The sequence below is a fragment of the Dipodomys ordii genome, unplaced genomic scaffold (genome assembly GCF_000151885.1).
Source record: "Dipodomys ordii isolate 6190 unplaced genomic scaffold, Dord_2.0 Scaffold72, whole genome shotgun sequence".
Lineage (NCBI taxonomy): Eukaryota > Metazoa > Chordata > Mammalia > Rodentia > Heteromyidae > Dipodomys > Dipodomys ordii.
The window spans coordinates 5,252,265-5,266,604 of record NW_012267288.1 but is presented as its reverse complement, the minus strand read 5'-3'; the positions used below and the strand labels follow the sequence as shown (position 1 = coordinate 5,266,604).

Here is a 14,340-nt window from a genome sequence, read left to right as displayed (position 1 = left end):
GGAGATTCCTTAGTACAGGGCTTCTCCCTCCCATCTCCCAGTTGGAACTAGTTCAAGCATTTGAGTTGAGTAAACAAGCACCTATCATCCTGTGAGTAGTCTTCCCTGGTCTTGGGCCTTTTGCCGCCCCCTCCCCCCCTTGAAAAAGGATCCAACTTGTGGTCCCAGCAGAAGTTTCCAGTCCACCAGCCCCTCCTATAATTTCTGCCCTAAGGTCACCACATTGCTGGTTCCTTAAGCTGCCAGTAATTTCCACCTCTTTGTTCCTGATTTCTCTTCCTGGAATAAACCTCCCTTTTCTTCTTCCCTTCACCCATCTGATAAACTAGTCATCTTGTAACATTCTACTTAAGTGTTAGGATTAATTCAGTTTTCATGCTGACTTTTCCCACCCTGTCCAGTGTAGACTCTAGAAAACACATTTTTTGTGTGTGTCTGAACTAGGGGACTAAGGACAATCTGCACAGGGAACAATCCCAGCAGAATTGACCCTGGCCACCCCTTTGACACTCCAGTTACCACCATTGCTTCTCAATCTGGATTCCTAAGGAAATACATAAAACAGGTACCTTTCTCATCACATTTCATTGAGGGTTTTTATTTATTTATTTGGGCCCCTTCTCACTGTAGACTATAAATTAACTGGGTTGAATTTATTTCTGGTCCTCATGATATAGCAGTTTTGTAAATTTAGTGTATCAGTCAGTACCTGCTGAGATGAAATCTCTTGTTATCTTAGGTGAATTTATTTCTCAACTTGTCTAATCCTTCCTGGCAATGTGAGGTGAGGTGGCACAAAGCACATTCAGCCATAACCAGAGGCAAAAAGTTGTGAAATGTTTTGAATTCAAGCTTCTTGATTTTCTAAGTGCTGTCAAGTAAGAAAAAAAAATATTTTTATGGCACATGTGTGAAGTTTTTTACACTGAAGTCCCTGGTCTCTAGCTCCCTGCTTTAAGAAAGCATTTATTAAATAGTTGTACAAAGGTAAAGTTCATCTTTGAAGTTTCAAGGTACTATTTTTCTTAACTTTGACTTACATTTGGTACATTTCTTGACTAGATACTTGATGAAGTTAAGAATTTTAAAAACAGTTTTATACATGGTTGTATTTTCAAAAGGTCTTTTAACAGAGATAACATTCTGAATATTTCAGAAGAGAATGATATGACATTTGAGATTCACTGTAATATAATTCTGCGACATTACGGGACAGAGACTTGAGTAAGAATATAAATGAGACAAATTGAGTAGGTTGTTAGTGGTTGAAATCAAATGATAGCTTCATTATACTATTCTATTTGGGGATATGTTCAAAATTTTTCCATATGTTTGAACTTTTCCATAAGGAGATTTTTAAAAGGAGAATTTGGAAGTATTACAGCCCCTAAAAAAGTTGTTGTTCTGTGTGTTTTATATAACCACAAAAGAAATATGAATAGAAATGTTCTTTTCTTTTCACTTGGGGTTTAGCTCATACCATTATTCAGTTTATCAGCAACACAGTTATGCCTATATCTACAAAAGATTATCTTATGAATGGTGCATTCCCATAAACATCACCTATTAACTTCTCAACACAACGAAAAGGTAGGTGACATTACCCAGTTTCACAGGTTTAAGACTTCTTGTCAATTCCATCTCCAACTTTTTTTTTGAAACTTCCGAAGTAAGTTTGTAGATAAGTCTGAAAGATAACACTCAATGTGTCTCAGTTTAGCTGAGACAGTCAAGATGTGAATACTGGGCAGATACTGATTTTCCTATCACTTTGCCTCATCAACAACTCAGAAGGCATGATCAAAAAAGGAGTATAGATCTACTGTGAGCAAAATCAACATTGTTAGCATAAGAACATTAATATAGGAAAATCAGGACCACAGTTGGGACATTCTGTGCCTGTTAGGTTTTTGCAGGTAGAAAGGGGGCTTATTTAGATACCTTCTTTCTTGATGTTAAATTTCTTTTGAAAGCTGGAAGTATGACTTAGTGGTAGAATGCTTACCTAGCATGCTTGTAGCTTGGGTGGGTTCTCTAGCACCACTTCAAATAATTATTTCATATTTTAGATAGTTTCACTATTATTTTTCACATGTCTTTGTGTGAAGAGTTTTCAGAGGACATTATTAAGATAAAAAGCTACCTATGTAAGGCAGGTCTTTCACAAGAACACTCATTCTCAGGCCTCCCTGCTTTCCCCATATTGAGGCCACAGACCTCTTCAGCAAGATCTTGTGGGCACTTAGGTGGCTTGTTCTAAATTTGGCATGTGTTGAGTGAAGAGTGCCAGGAATGCTCAGATAGTCAAGTTTGTAAGCTATCTGCTTTGAAAGAAAAATAGATTAAGATAGCTCACTGCACCATCCTTTTTCCAATGCCAGAGATAAAGTTCTCATGTTCTTTCTTGATTTTTATTTAACGTTAAATGTTTCCTTATTTTTTTAACATAAAAAAAGAAAAATGTTATGATGATATAAATAAGGAAGAGGAAGGCCCCTTGTTGTTGTTGGTGGTGGTGGTCAATCATGGGCCTTAAACTCAGGGCCTAGGCTCTATTCTGTCACCTCTTTTGTTCCAGGCTAGCATTATACCACTTTGAACCACAATACCACTTCTGGTTTTCCCAGTGGTCAATTGGAGATAAGAGAATCTCGTGGGGAGTTTACTGCCCTGACTGGCTTTGAACTGCAGTCATCAGGTCTCAGCCTCATGAGTAGCTAGGATTGATTTCAGGTGTGAGCCACCAGTGCCCTGTCAGGATGGGTACTTTTTAAAAAAGAATCATTAGATATACTGTTAATTTTCAGCAAATCTCTATGGTAAGGGCTATAGACACTCTTAACAGTAAGCCAGTGTAGAGTGTCCAGTTTTATGATGCTGTTCTATAGTCATCCTTTCCTTTTTGTATATTGATGTGAAGCGCTTTGGTAGATTTTCCTTGATTTATGATCCTTTCTAAGAAGAAGTGGGGAGGGGCATGAATGTTTTTCTTTGGGTACAAGGTAAAAGAATAGGTCAATTATAAACAGGAAAGGGGCCCCAAGGAGACAGGCAGAGGAAACTGCTGGCTAGAGGGAAAAGGATGTGGCGCTGGTGTTGGAGAATGTGAAGATTGTATTTTTTGTTCACGTTGAGCCTATGCAGGAAACAATTTAAAAACGGATCCAGTAGTGTTACAGCAATCATGGTGCCATAATTTCCTAATATTTGTATGCCCCTAGGAGACAGTATTTTAATTAAATCCTCCCTCTAAAGATAAGAGGCTGCTTTCCTTAATAGAGCTTTATGGAGAGCTCTTTGGTATTTTGGAGGCAACATATGCTAATTCAATTCATCTAAGTGCTGAACTAGACTTTGAATTAATATTTATGCTCTACTCTATCTAATTCCAAACTATAAAAATCTGTGAGGCAAATAATGAAAAAGCTGCCTTCAGGAATTATATAAATAACTTTCCAAGACAGTGAAACAACTTGGGCTCTTTCAAAGAGCAGGGAGTCCAGATGGTTCTTGCCCTGTCTTCCATTCTATATAATTTCTTAATAGGCAGGGATCTTTCTGCTTGCATCTCCACTGTACCACCAGTGCTAAAACCAAGTACATTGCTTCAAACATGCTTTGAACTTGCCAGGCTTTATCTGAGGTGTAGATTTGAAAGCCAGGATGCAGAAACAAGTTTCAAAAAGCTCCATTCTTTATGGGTGTCATTTTTAACTACAAAAAAAATCATATGGTTATTAAAGCATTAACGAACACAATCGCACCTCCAATGTATGATAGGATGTATTAGAGATCACTTGTTTATATCTTCTTGCTACCTTTGGCGGTGGGGGGGGGGGTCCCTGCTTGGGAAGTAAGTACCACTGGACACCAGTGACTTACACTCTGCAATCCTAGCTAATCACGAGTCTGAGTTCTGAGAATCACAGTTTGAAGCCAGCCTGGGCAGAAAGTCTGTGAGACTCTTTGCACCAATTAGTCACCAAAAAAGCCATAAGTGGAGCTGTGACTAAAGTAGTATAGGAGAGAAAAGAAACAGAGAGCAAGCACAATGAAATTCATCTGATTCACTTTCCATTGTTCCACAGATCAGGTATATTTCACAAATGATTCCCTATTTATTCGAATTATGCTAAAAAATGTGATTGAACAAGTTTGTAGTACTGCACTAATCTTATCCCCACCCCACACCCTTAAATTGAATTTATAGAATCTATTCCTATGGTTTCAGAGAAAGTAGTTTCTCATATTATTGATGGGTATGCCCCAATTAGTGTCAGGTCCTGTTCTTATTATGTAGAGAGAGAGAGTGTGTGTGTGTGTGTGTGTCTTTTCAAATACAGTTTCCTCTGCTGGACAGGCTTGAGCAGGTCCCCTTCTGGGAGGATGGAGCAGAATTTTATTGGTTGAGTGAACTAATAAGTGAGTAAATGTTTGGATTCATCCCTACCAGTTTGATTTAAGTGCTTTTTAAATTATTTATTTGTTTGGTTTTGGGTGGTGATAACTCAAATCTGAGCTCAATCTTGTGCATGCTAGACAAGCACTTTACCACTTGGGCCACATCTCCATCTCTTTTTTACGTTGGGTTATTTTTCAATTAGGGTCTCGTTTTTTTTCCTTGGACTAAACCATGTTTTTCCTACCTGTGCTGGGACCACAGGCTTAGGCCTCTGTACCTAGCTGATTGGTTGAGATGGAGTTTCCCCAGTTTTTTTAACAGACCTGACCTTGCCTTGAACCCAGAAATTCCCCTGATCTTTACCATTACAGGCATGATCTGCCAACATTACCATAGGTTTTGTTTTATTTTGTTTCTTCCATTAGTTACAGTGTAGGACTTTTTTTTCCAGAAGATTCCATTTTCCTCTCCTCTTTGGTTAAAACCTTTTACTACACTTTACTCTTAGTTTAATAGCTTATCCTTGGACTTCTTATTTGAACCAAGATAACCATGCTAATGTAATATTAGAACTGAAGATATAATTGTGTTGTAATTTGTTGTATGTACATTCCCAAAGAATGGGTTTTCATTTTTAAAGAAACTATTCTCTCCACAAGTGTTTACTTTCACATTATTATGAATAATTGTCAAGCGTTATCATTAATTAATGAGTACTAACTTACATAATGAAATAAGCCAGCATAATAAATGCAATAAACCCAGATTCTTGGAAGATATGAATCCTCAAGTCAGCACTTTGCAAAATATGTATTTACTCTATTGAGACTTCAGTTAAACAATATACATTTTTTAAATGTAATTTTTATTGTCAAAGTGGTTTACAGAGGAGTTACAGTTACATAAGTAAGGTAGTGAGTACATTTCTTGTTGAAGTTGTTACTGTCTTCCTTATTTTCCCCCTCTTTCCCTCCCACATTCTCTCCCCCCAAATTGTACAGATCATTTCCAACATAGTGTCTTGTGAGTATCACTGTTGCATTGGGTCACCCTTTGTCCTTTTCCTCACCATTTTTTTGTTGTTGTTGTTGGCCAGTCCTGAGGCTTGAACTCAGGGCTTGGGCATTGTCCCTGAGCTTCTTTTTGCTCAAGGCTAGCACTCCTACCACTTGAGCCACAGTGCCACATCCAGTTTCTTTTCTGTTTATGTGGTACTGAGGAACCCAACCCAGGGTTTCATGCATGCTAGGCAAGCACTCTACTGCTAAGCCACATTCCCAAATTACTTTTTGATGTCATAAATGAAAATCAGGCTTCTTGATTTACGGTCATCCATCTTTTTCTTTTTCCTTTTCCTTTTTCTTTTTTTTTTTGGTGGGGGGTGGCTAGTCTAGGGCCTTGAACTCAGGGCCTGCGCACTGTCCCTGAGCTTCTTTTGCTCAAGGCTAGCAGTCTACCACTTGAGCCACAGTGCCACTTCCAGCTTTTTCTGTTTATGTTGTACTGGGGAATTGAACCTAGGGCTTCATGCATGCAAGACAAGCACTCCACCACTAAGCCACATTCTAGCCCTCATCCATCTTTATTATGAAAAGTACTTAACTCAGCTTGGTTACTTAATCTTGCTTTTTTGTCTTTATTTTTTTTTAATAAATACATAACAGAGCCAGGCACTGGTGGCTCATGCCTGTGACCCTAGTTACTCAAGAGGCTGAGATCTGAAGGACCTTGTATTGGAGGTCAAGTAAGGAAAAAAAGTTCAATAGATTCTATCTCCAGTTAACCAGAAAAATCCAAGGCTGGAAGTGTAGCTCAGGTGATAGAGCTTCAGCCTAGCAAGCATCAAACCCCACATTCAAACTCTAGTACTCTCAAATATACAAGAGATATAATATAGTTGGATGTTGAAATAGACACACCTCTTAGCTTCAGAATGATCATGTGGTCTTAATAGATTTTACTCAGTTTTCTCCGATAATTTCCTAAGACTAAACCCTCAAGCATATCAATTCTTCTCCCCTTGTGATGACCATCAAACAGTGATTAATTTAATTAGCGCAAGTTAGAGTTATTTTTATTTAAAAGCCTCATATCTTATTTTGCATGCATACTTTTTCCCTGCTGTGACTTCAGTCTTTTTTGAAGTTTCATTTTTATGTTTCTGTATCAAGACTGAACTGTGGGAAAATATTTCCATGGCAGGAATAATACAAGGGGTACAAGGTGTGGATAAACCAATAGTGTCTAGGATTCAGGTAGTGTAGATGTGTGTATTGGGTTAAAAAGAACATCCTTTTTCTTATATAGCAATAAGGGCATTTAAATACATTTTCCCCTTGTGTAAGGAAAAATAGAAAATATATTAACCAAGTTATTTATTACAACAAGGTTCATCGAGTTAATTTGCTTTTTCCTTGAGTGTACCATCACATAGTTGGGTTATTTCTCACATTCCAGCTAAGCCAGTTCTGAGGGGCTTAGAGAGTTATAGAGTTTAGTTTCCTGGGCTTTTTCTGCTTCCTAAATCATTACTCCTGCCAGACTTCATTCCCTAAAATGCCTCTGGCTTCCTGTGTTTGCCTTTGCTCCATGGCTTTATGTACATGTTTATTTTAATTTCTGAACAGTTTGAGAGTAGGTTGTATATACTGATCTCTTGTTTTAGTATATATTTCCTTAGAATAAGGTACTTATACAACCACAATGCAACAATAATCAGTACATTTAATGTATAGACAGCATGGTTATATTAATTATGTCTTTTTTGGCCATCTTTTAATTTGAAACAGTTATGTAGTCATGGTTTTTTAGAGCCATTGCCATTTTTGAAGAATACAGACAAATAGATTAGAAGAATGTTCCTATTTGGGGCATTTGTGATTAGATTTAGGTCTTGCATTTTTGTCTACAATACCACATGTACTCTGCTTTATCATGTATCATCTGCATCTTAGTGCAGATCCTTTGGAGATAGGAATCCATTGGCTCTTAATTAAGGTTTTATCTTGTCTCTCCAATGTATATTGTTTCCTTTTGTAGCTTATATGAAGGTACTTTGAGGCTCTGAATATAATTAACATGCACTTGTGCCCTGTTCATGTTCTTCCAGATTTAGCATGAGTCTAGTGTAATAATTGCAAAATGATGAGGTTTTTTTTTAATTCATTGTTACCTCTTTCTGTTTATTAGTTGGCTTTCTACTAAAAGAAAAGCTTTCCTGTTTTACTGCTCTTTGTGTACTGATTAAATTCCATTATACTTACCCTCTCTTCTAGAGATGACCAAAACTTCTGCAGACATTGCAATATGGCCCCTGAGAGCAAAATTATCAATTATCTCTGGGTAAAACTACTGTTCTCATGCAATGCCTTACCCATAAAAGACACTGTAAAATATACTTGATGCTTCAATAAATAATTTTAAGCCACAGCTGGACATTTAATCCTGAATATTTCCTTGTTTCTTGGCATTATTTCCTTATTTTTCGAGTTTTACAATTTCAGTTATAACAATATTAGACAAAGGTTCTGAGGATCTTATCTAGGGCCCAGGTTTTGGAGCATTTAAACATCAAAATTAACACATTTAGTTTGAGGAATGGATTGTCGAAATCCCAAGGTTGCAGTGATGTTGGGTGGTGTTGTTTGGGTTTTGATGTTTATAAGTGTTGAGAAATACTTGTGTAAGTATAAGGCATCTAGGAGAGTGAATGGCTTGGTCCTTCTGGTAGTGATTCATTGACTGAAAGAGTAAAGAGAGTGTGCATAAGATTCTTTCAGGTAAGGAGGAGTTGATTGGTTAAGTGTAAGTTTAAACTAGAAGTTTTTTGCATGTTTCATTGGAAGCAAGTAAGTGACTCTGTGTAATAACCTGTTTCTGTTTATGAAAATTGTACATCAATAATTTTTTCTTTTTGGTCAGATCTGGGATATGAACTCCAGGCCTGAATGCTGTCTCTGACCTTTTGTGCTCTAAGCTAGCATTCCACCTCTTGAACCACAGCTCCACTTCGGGCTTTTTTGTTTTGTTTTGTTTTGGTAGTTTAGTGGAAATCTTCAGATCTCAGCCTCCTGTGTAGATCACTGATGTGTGAGCCATTTAGAAACGTGAAGGACCTGTTGAAATGTTAATTGTATTTTTTTTTTTTTGTCGGTCATGGGGCCTAAACTCTGGGCCTAGGCACTGTCCCTCAGCTCTTCAGCTCAAGGCGGCGAGCGCTCTACCACTTGAGTCATAACACCACTTCCAGTTTTTTCTGCTTAGGTAGTGCTGAGGAATCAAATCCAGGGCCTCATGAATGCAAGGCAAGCACTTCCCAGCCACCAATTGCATTTTTTTAATGAAACAAAAATCATTCAGAACTTAGATTTACTAGTAAATTTAAAGTAGGAAATGGAAATTTAAAATGGAAATACAAAAATGCAAACTTTGTCTTGATGTCTATGTTTTCTTAAGAGAGATTTAGTGTAATATAGTTTTGTGTGTGTGTTTTTTTTACTATGGTATATATGTTTATAAACATGTTATCTGTAGCCAAATCAGAATTCTTTTTTAAAATTTAATTTATATTAGATCATGGCTCCCTTGGGCTTAGGTTTAGGTAATCCTTTCCTTATAAGGTAAGTGCTTACACAATTTAAAAGTACACCATTCATGAATGTTCTTCACTGGAAAAAAATGTCTGTGAATTTTGAGAATAACTTACTAATTTTCAGACTTTTTGACTTTCATAATTTTCTTTTATATTAATAAGGATAAGAATGAAGGAGATGTGAATATGGTAGTAATATTTTTGTACTAAAGAAGATATATTGAGTCTTTCTTAAAATGCTTTTTCCTAGACTTTCTGCCATCTTAAGTCTGAAATTTTTGTTAGGACATTTGATAAAGGTTTTTGCAGAGGCTAGATGATTTTAATTATGAAGATGCTGTAACTTACACAATAATGATAAGAGTATGAAGCAAGCTAATGCAACACCTTGTGCTGTGATACCACGTATTTAATTGATTGCTCTAGAGTGTTAATAATTTAAACCTTTAGAGCTAATATAATTATTTTTATTTCATTTGAGAGAACTTGTCTCCCAGAGGTGCCCTGGATCTGACATGTTCTGTAAAGGATTTCATGATGCTTATTCTGACAGTTTTAGCCTTAATGGAAAGGAGAATCACTTATAATTATGAGTAATTTTAAGTTCTTTGTGGGGTAAATTATCTCACTCATTTCAAGTATGGAATGAAAAGTTCTTGAAACTTGCTGCTAAAAACAAATGACTTCGAGGGATGGCTCATATTTGCTGAACTTCTGTGTTGGTAAAACATGTTCTACTTTGGAGGTAATGAAAAAAATCCTATTTAGGTATATTTTTGCCTGGAAGAAAAAAAAAATGGTCCTGGGGCTTGACCTCAGGGGTCTGGGCAAAGTCCCTGAGCATTTTTGCTCAAGACTAATGTTCTGCCACTTGGAGTCACAGTTTCACTTCTAGCTTTTTGGTAGTTTATTAGAGATAGGAGTCTTTGAACCAGAATTCTCAGATCACTGCCTCATGAGGAGCTAGGATTATAGGTATGAGCCACTGGCACCCAGCTTATTTTTTGCATTTTTAAATAAGGATAGCATTGCCCAACATGGTAGCCATTAAGTCACCTTGACTATTTTAATGAATAAAAATGAAATAAAATTAAACATTTAGTTCTTCCATCATGGTAGCCACAATTCAAGGGTTTGGTGGCCAAATGTATTTATAGCTACCATATTAGATAGTTTCGGTAAAGAACAATTTCAGATCTGTTAGATTTATTGTTCTAGAATGGGGATTAACAAAATGATCTCAGTAGACCAATCTGGTCTACTGCCTGTTTTGTTAATAAATCTTCATTGGAATATAATCTTCATCATTTTATTTGCATATTGTGTGTGAAAGCTTCTAACAATTTTGTGGTCCTTTCCATAGACGATTATGTTCCTAAGGCTGTGGTTGTTTGAGTAGAATTATTATTTGTATATAGCTTATGTTGGTAGTACAGTATACACATACTCTAAAGCAAATTGTCATAGTTCAAAAACCAGCTAACCCAGAAAAGTTAAAAAATATTGTAAGATGGAGCCTCTGAATCACTTCATTATAGAGACAACGGGAAGATTAAATCTTTCTCTGGTAGATTCTTTCACTGAAGAGTCACCATGCTCACATCACGCTACTTTGGTGTCTGGGGCAGCTAACAGTATTAGTGCCAGGAGACCAAGCCATACATTTGGCCCAGTGTCATACGTGGGCCAGAGGTCCTTGGTCCTTAAGGGAGATGGAACCTGCATTGGACTCTAGACTAGTTGAGAGTAAGTAGTTTCCGTGTGTGTGTGTGTGTGTGTGTGTGTGTGTGTGTGTGTGTGTGTGTGTGTGTGTGTGTGTGTGTGTGTTATGAAGGTTTGAGCTTTAGGATAGTTTGAGAGTAAGTAGTGTGTGTGTGTGTGTGTGTGTGTGTGTGTGTGTGTGTGTTATGAAGGTTTGAGCTTTAGGATAGGCACTCATTCTACCACTTAATTCATGCCTCCAGCCCTACCTAATTTTTTACTGATTGAGACAGTCCAGTGATGATCTTATCTTTTGGGATCTCTAAGAGCTGTCATTTCCTAGATGACTTGTGAAATGCTTGCAGAGGAAAGGAGTGGTTGTTTGTGCTAAAAGCACAAGACGCTTGAGATCAAACCCTAACATTTTTCCAATAAATCTAGTTTTTGCTTGTTTGTTGATTATTTGCTTTTTCTTTTTTATCCTTTGGTGCTGGTCCTGGGGCTTTTTTGCTCAAGGCTAGTGCTCTAGACCACTAGAACCAGCTCAACTTCCAGCATTTTTTTTGGTAATTATATGGAGATAAGAGTCCTGTGACTTTTCTGCCTGGCCTCGTTTCCACTCATGATCCTCAGATCTCAGCCTGCTGAGCAGCAGGGATTACAAGTGCCCAGCTACTTAGTTTTAAGGCAGGGTCTCACTATGTAGCTCAGCCTGGCCTATAACTCTTGGTCCTTCTGCCACAATTCAGCCTCCTTAGCGCTGGGATTGCAGATGTATCCACCATACTCAGCTTCATATATAATTTAATAATGTTCCAAACCATGGAGCTGTTAGATTTTGGTGGGTGAGGAGATTATATAGTCTACATGTGTTTAGTTTACAGGGCTTTGATTTTGGTTTGTTTTGCATTGCTTTTTAAAATGCAGTCTTATTATTAGAGTATTATACAGAAGGGTTGCCATTCCATAACTCAGGTAATGAATGAGTGTAATTTTTACTTTGCTTTTTTTAATGGGTGCCAAACATGATACATCAATTATACCCCCAGAGGAATTTATCTTTAAGGATTTAACTCTGCTATTTATAACATGCGTGTCTTAGTTTATTTTAAATTTTAGTGCAATGTAATAAGTTTTTGACAGTGGCCTAATAAAATTGTCTTGATTAGTATTTGTTATTTTACCAGGCTTTATCTAGCTCTGTTTTTGTTTTTTTATTTTAAATTCAGATTGTCCTGGCTTGCTTCTCTTGGGCCAGGGCTTTTTATAATGGCTTGTAAGGACCTTATAAAGGCTGACCCTTGCTGGAACAGATTACCGTGTAGTGTGGAGAGCTAAATTTAGAGGGAAGCTGTTCCTCTGCCCCAAATAGTAACAGTTAAACCATAGGTGCTCTTGGTGAATAGATTATCTTCATTTAGTCTTTGTGTGATAAGTTTTTTGTTTGCATTTCAAATTTTGATGGTGTTTGTGTCAAATCTTTGCATGTATACTGACGTATATATTTTTTTATTATGCTATTCTCTACATAGAATATTATGAGAATATGAAAATTAAGCCCCCTGTAATTGGGCTATGAAGAAAAATTTGCTTTTCCACCTGAAGAACTATAAAAACTAAGGTTCTCTCCAATAATGTGGTGACATTATTAATCAGGAAATTCTGAGTTTATATTCTAGATCAAACGTAAAAGTTTTAAAGAAATCTCACACTTGAATTCTGTGTTTTTTAAATTTTTTATTATAAAGATGATTACAGAGGAGTTGAATTCTTTTTTAATTAATTACAAAATAAAATTAGCTTTTGCAAAGAGTAACTGCCTGTTTGCCTACAGAAGACATTTCTGGCTGTTTGGGCTCTGTTTTTATAAAAATAAGAATTTGCTTTTGAGGTGTGGAAACAGAGTGGATAAACACATATAAGGCATCGCTTTTATACCAAGTAAATGTATTTTGGATTTGGGTATGTATATGTATGTGCTAGGCCTGAGGCTTGAACTTCAGGGCCTGGATGCCATCCCTAAACTTTTTTTTTTTTTTTTTTTGCTCAAGGGTAGCACTCTATCATTTTTAGCCACAATTCCACTTCTGGCTTTTTCTTGTTTTTTTAATCGGTCCTGGGGCCTAAACTCTGGCCCTGGGCACTGTCCCTCAGCTCTTCAGCTCAAGGCTAGCACCCTACCACAGCGCCACTTCTGGCTTTTTTCTGCTTATGTGGTGCTGAGGAATGGAACCCAGAGCCTCATGCGTGCAAGGCAAGCACTCTACCACTGAGCCACCTTCCCAGCCCCCACTTCTGCCTTTTTTGAGAGTTAATTCAAGATAAGAGTCTCATGGACTTTCCTTTCCCAGCTGGCTTCAGACCCTCTGCTTCCTCCTAAGTAGCTACAATTGCAGGCATGAGCCACTGGTGCCTGGCTCACTTTTGTACTGAGTAAATGTTTACTGATCCATAGTGACTGAAAATGGCAGCAGGAAAATTTCTCAATAAGTTTTGCAATGTCTGTGTGTGTGCTGCAGACCTATGCAGTCATCACTGTTCAGGTCTTGAATTCTGCCCTTTGCATTGACACCTTATATTTTCAGGGTGTTGAATTATGACTTTGGTATCTCAAATCAAAATGTATTCAATTTATTTTACTTCATAGTAAACTCATATTAACTTTCACGTTTGCCACTCTATTTGTGATTGCCTTCCATGTTTTTAAGAAATGATTAATTTTCCAGCCAGGCGCTGGTGGCTCACGCCTGTAATCCTAGCTACTCAGGAGGCTGAGATCTGAGGATCTCGGTTCAAAGCCAGCCCGGGCAGGAGAGACTGTGAGACTCCTATCTCCAATAAACCACCAGAAAACCGGAAGTGGCGCTGTAGCTCAAGTGGTAGAGCACTCACCTTGAGCTGAAGAGCTGAGGGACAGCTCCCAGGCCCAGAGTTCAAGCCCCACGACCGACAAAAAAAAAAGAAATGATTAATTTTCCAATAAAAGAGAATGTTGTTTTGTTTGGATGTTGCTAAGGAAGAGTCCAGGGCTGTGAACGTGCAAACCAAGTAAGTACCATTGAGCAAAGACCCTGGTCCTGGAAAAGAAGAATATTAAACTTCGAGAAGCAAATAAATAATTTATTTGAATACAGAAAATTTTCTTGATGGTTTGGTCTTCATAATTTAACCAACTTAAATGTTTTCAGATTAAAATTGTTATACCAACAAGCTTATTGTTAAAAGGCACACGTTTTATCAATGTTTCAATTCTTCTGAAATTTCTTTGCATAATAAAGCATAGTGTATGTGTCCCCAGACTTTGCCAAAACTGTATCTTACACTCTTATTACAAGTTGTTTTTGTCCTACTAATAGTGTACCTTATATAACCTTTTATGTCAGTACATAATTATTAGGAATTGAATGAATTAGTCATTCATTAAATACTTAAGCTTTCCTTAGATTTCAGATGTTAACATACATAATTGAGTAAAACCTGCCAAATTCCTATCCTCATTAAGGTTTAGATAAGTAGAAAAACTAGACAAATGGAAAAATAATAAAATGACCCTTAGTGCTAAAGGCTATGAAGAAAAGGCTAACTATAGAGAGTGACAGATGTCAGTAGTATTGGCCTAGTCAGGGGGCCTCTCTGCAGTGGAGGC

At 37.2% G+C, this 14,340-nt stretch overlaps 1 protein-coding gene across 1 annotated transcript in view; it reads left to right on the top strand.

The window, feature by feature from the left end:
• Nucleotides 1-14,340, top strand: part of Bzw2 (basic leucine zipper and W2 domains 2) — a 52,951-nt gene that overhangs the window by 2,671 nt on the left and 35,940 nt on the right. The window lies entirely within an intron of this gene.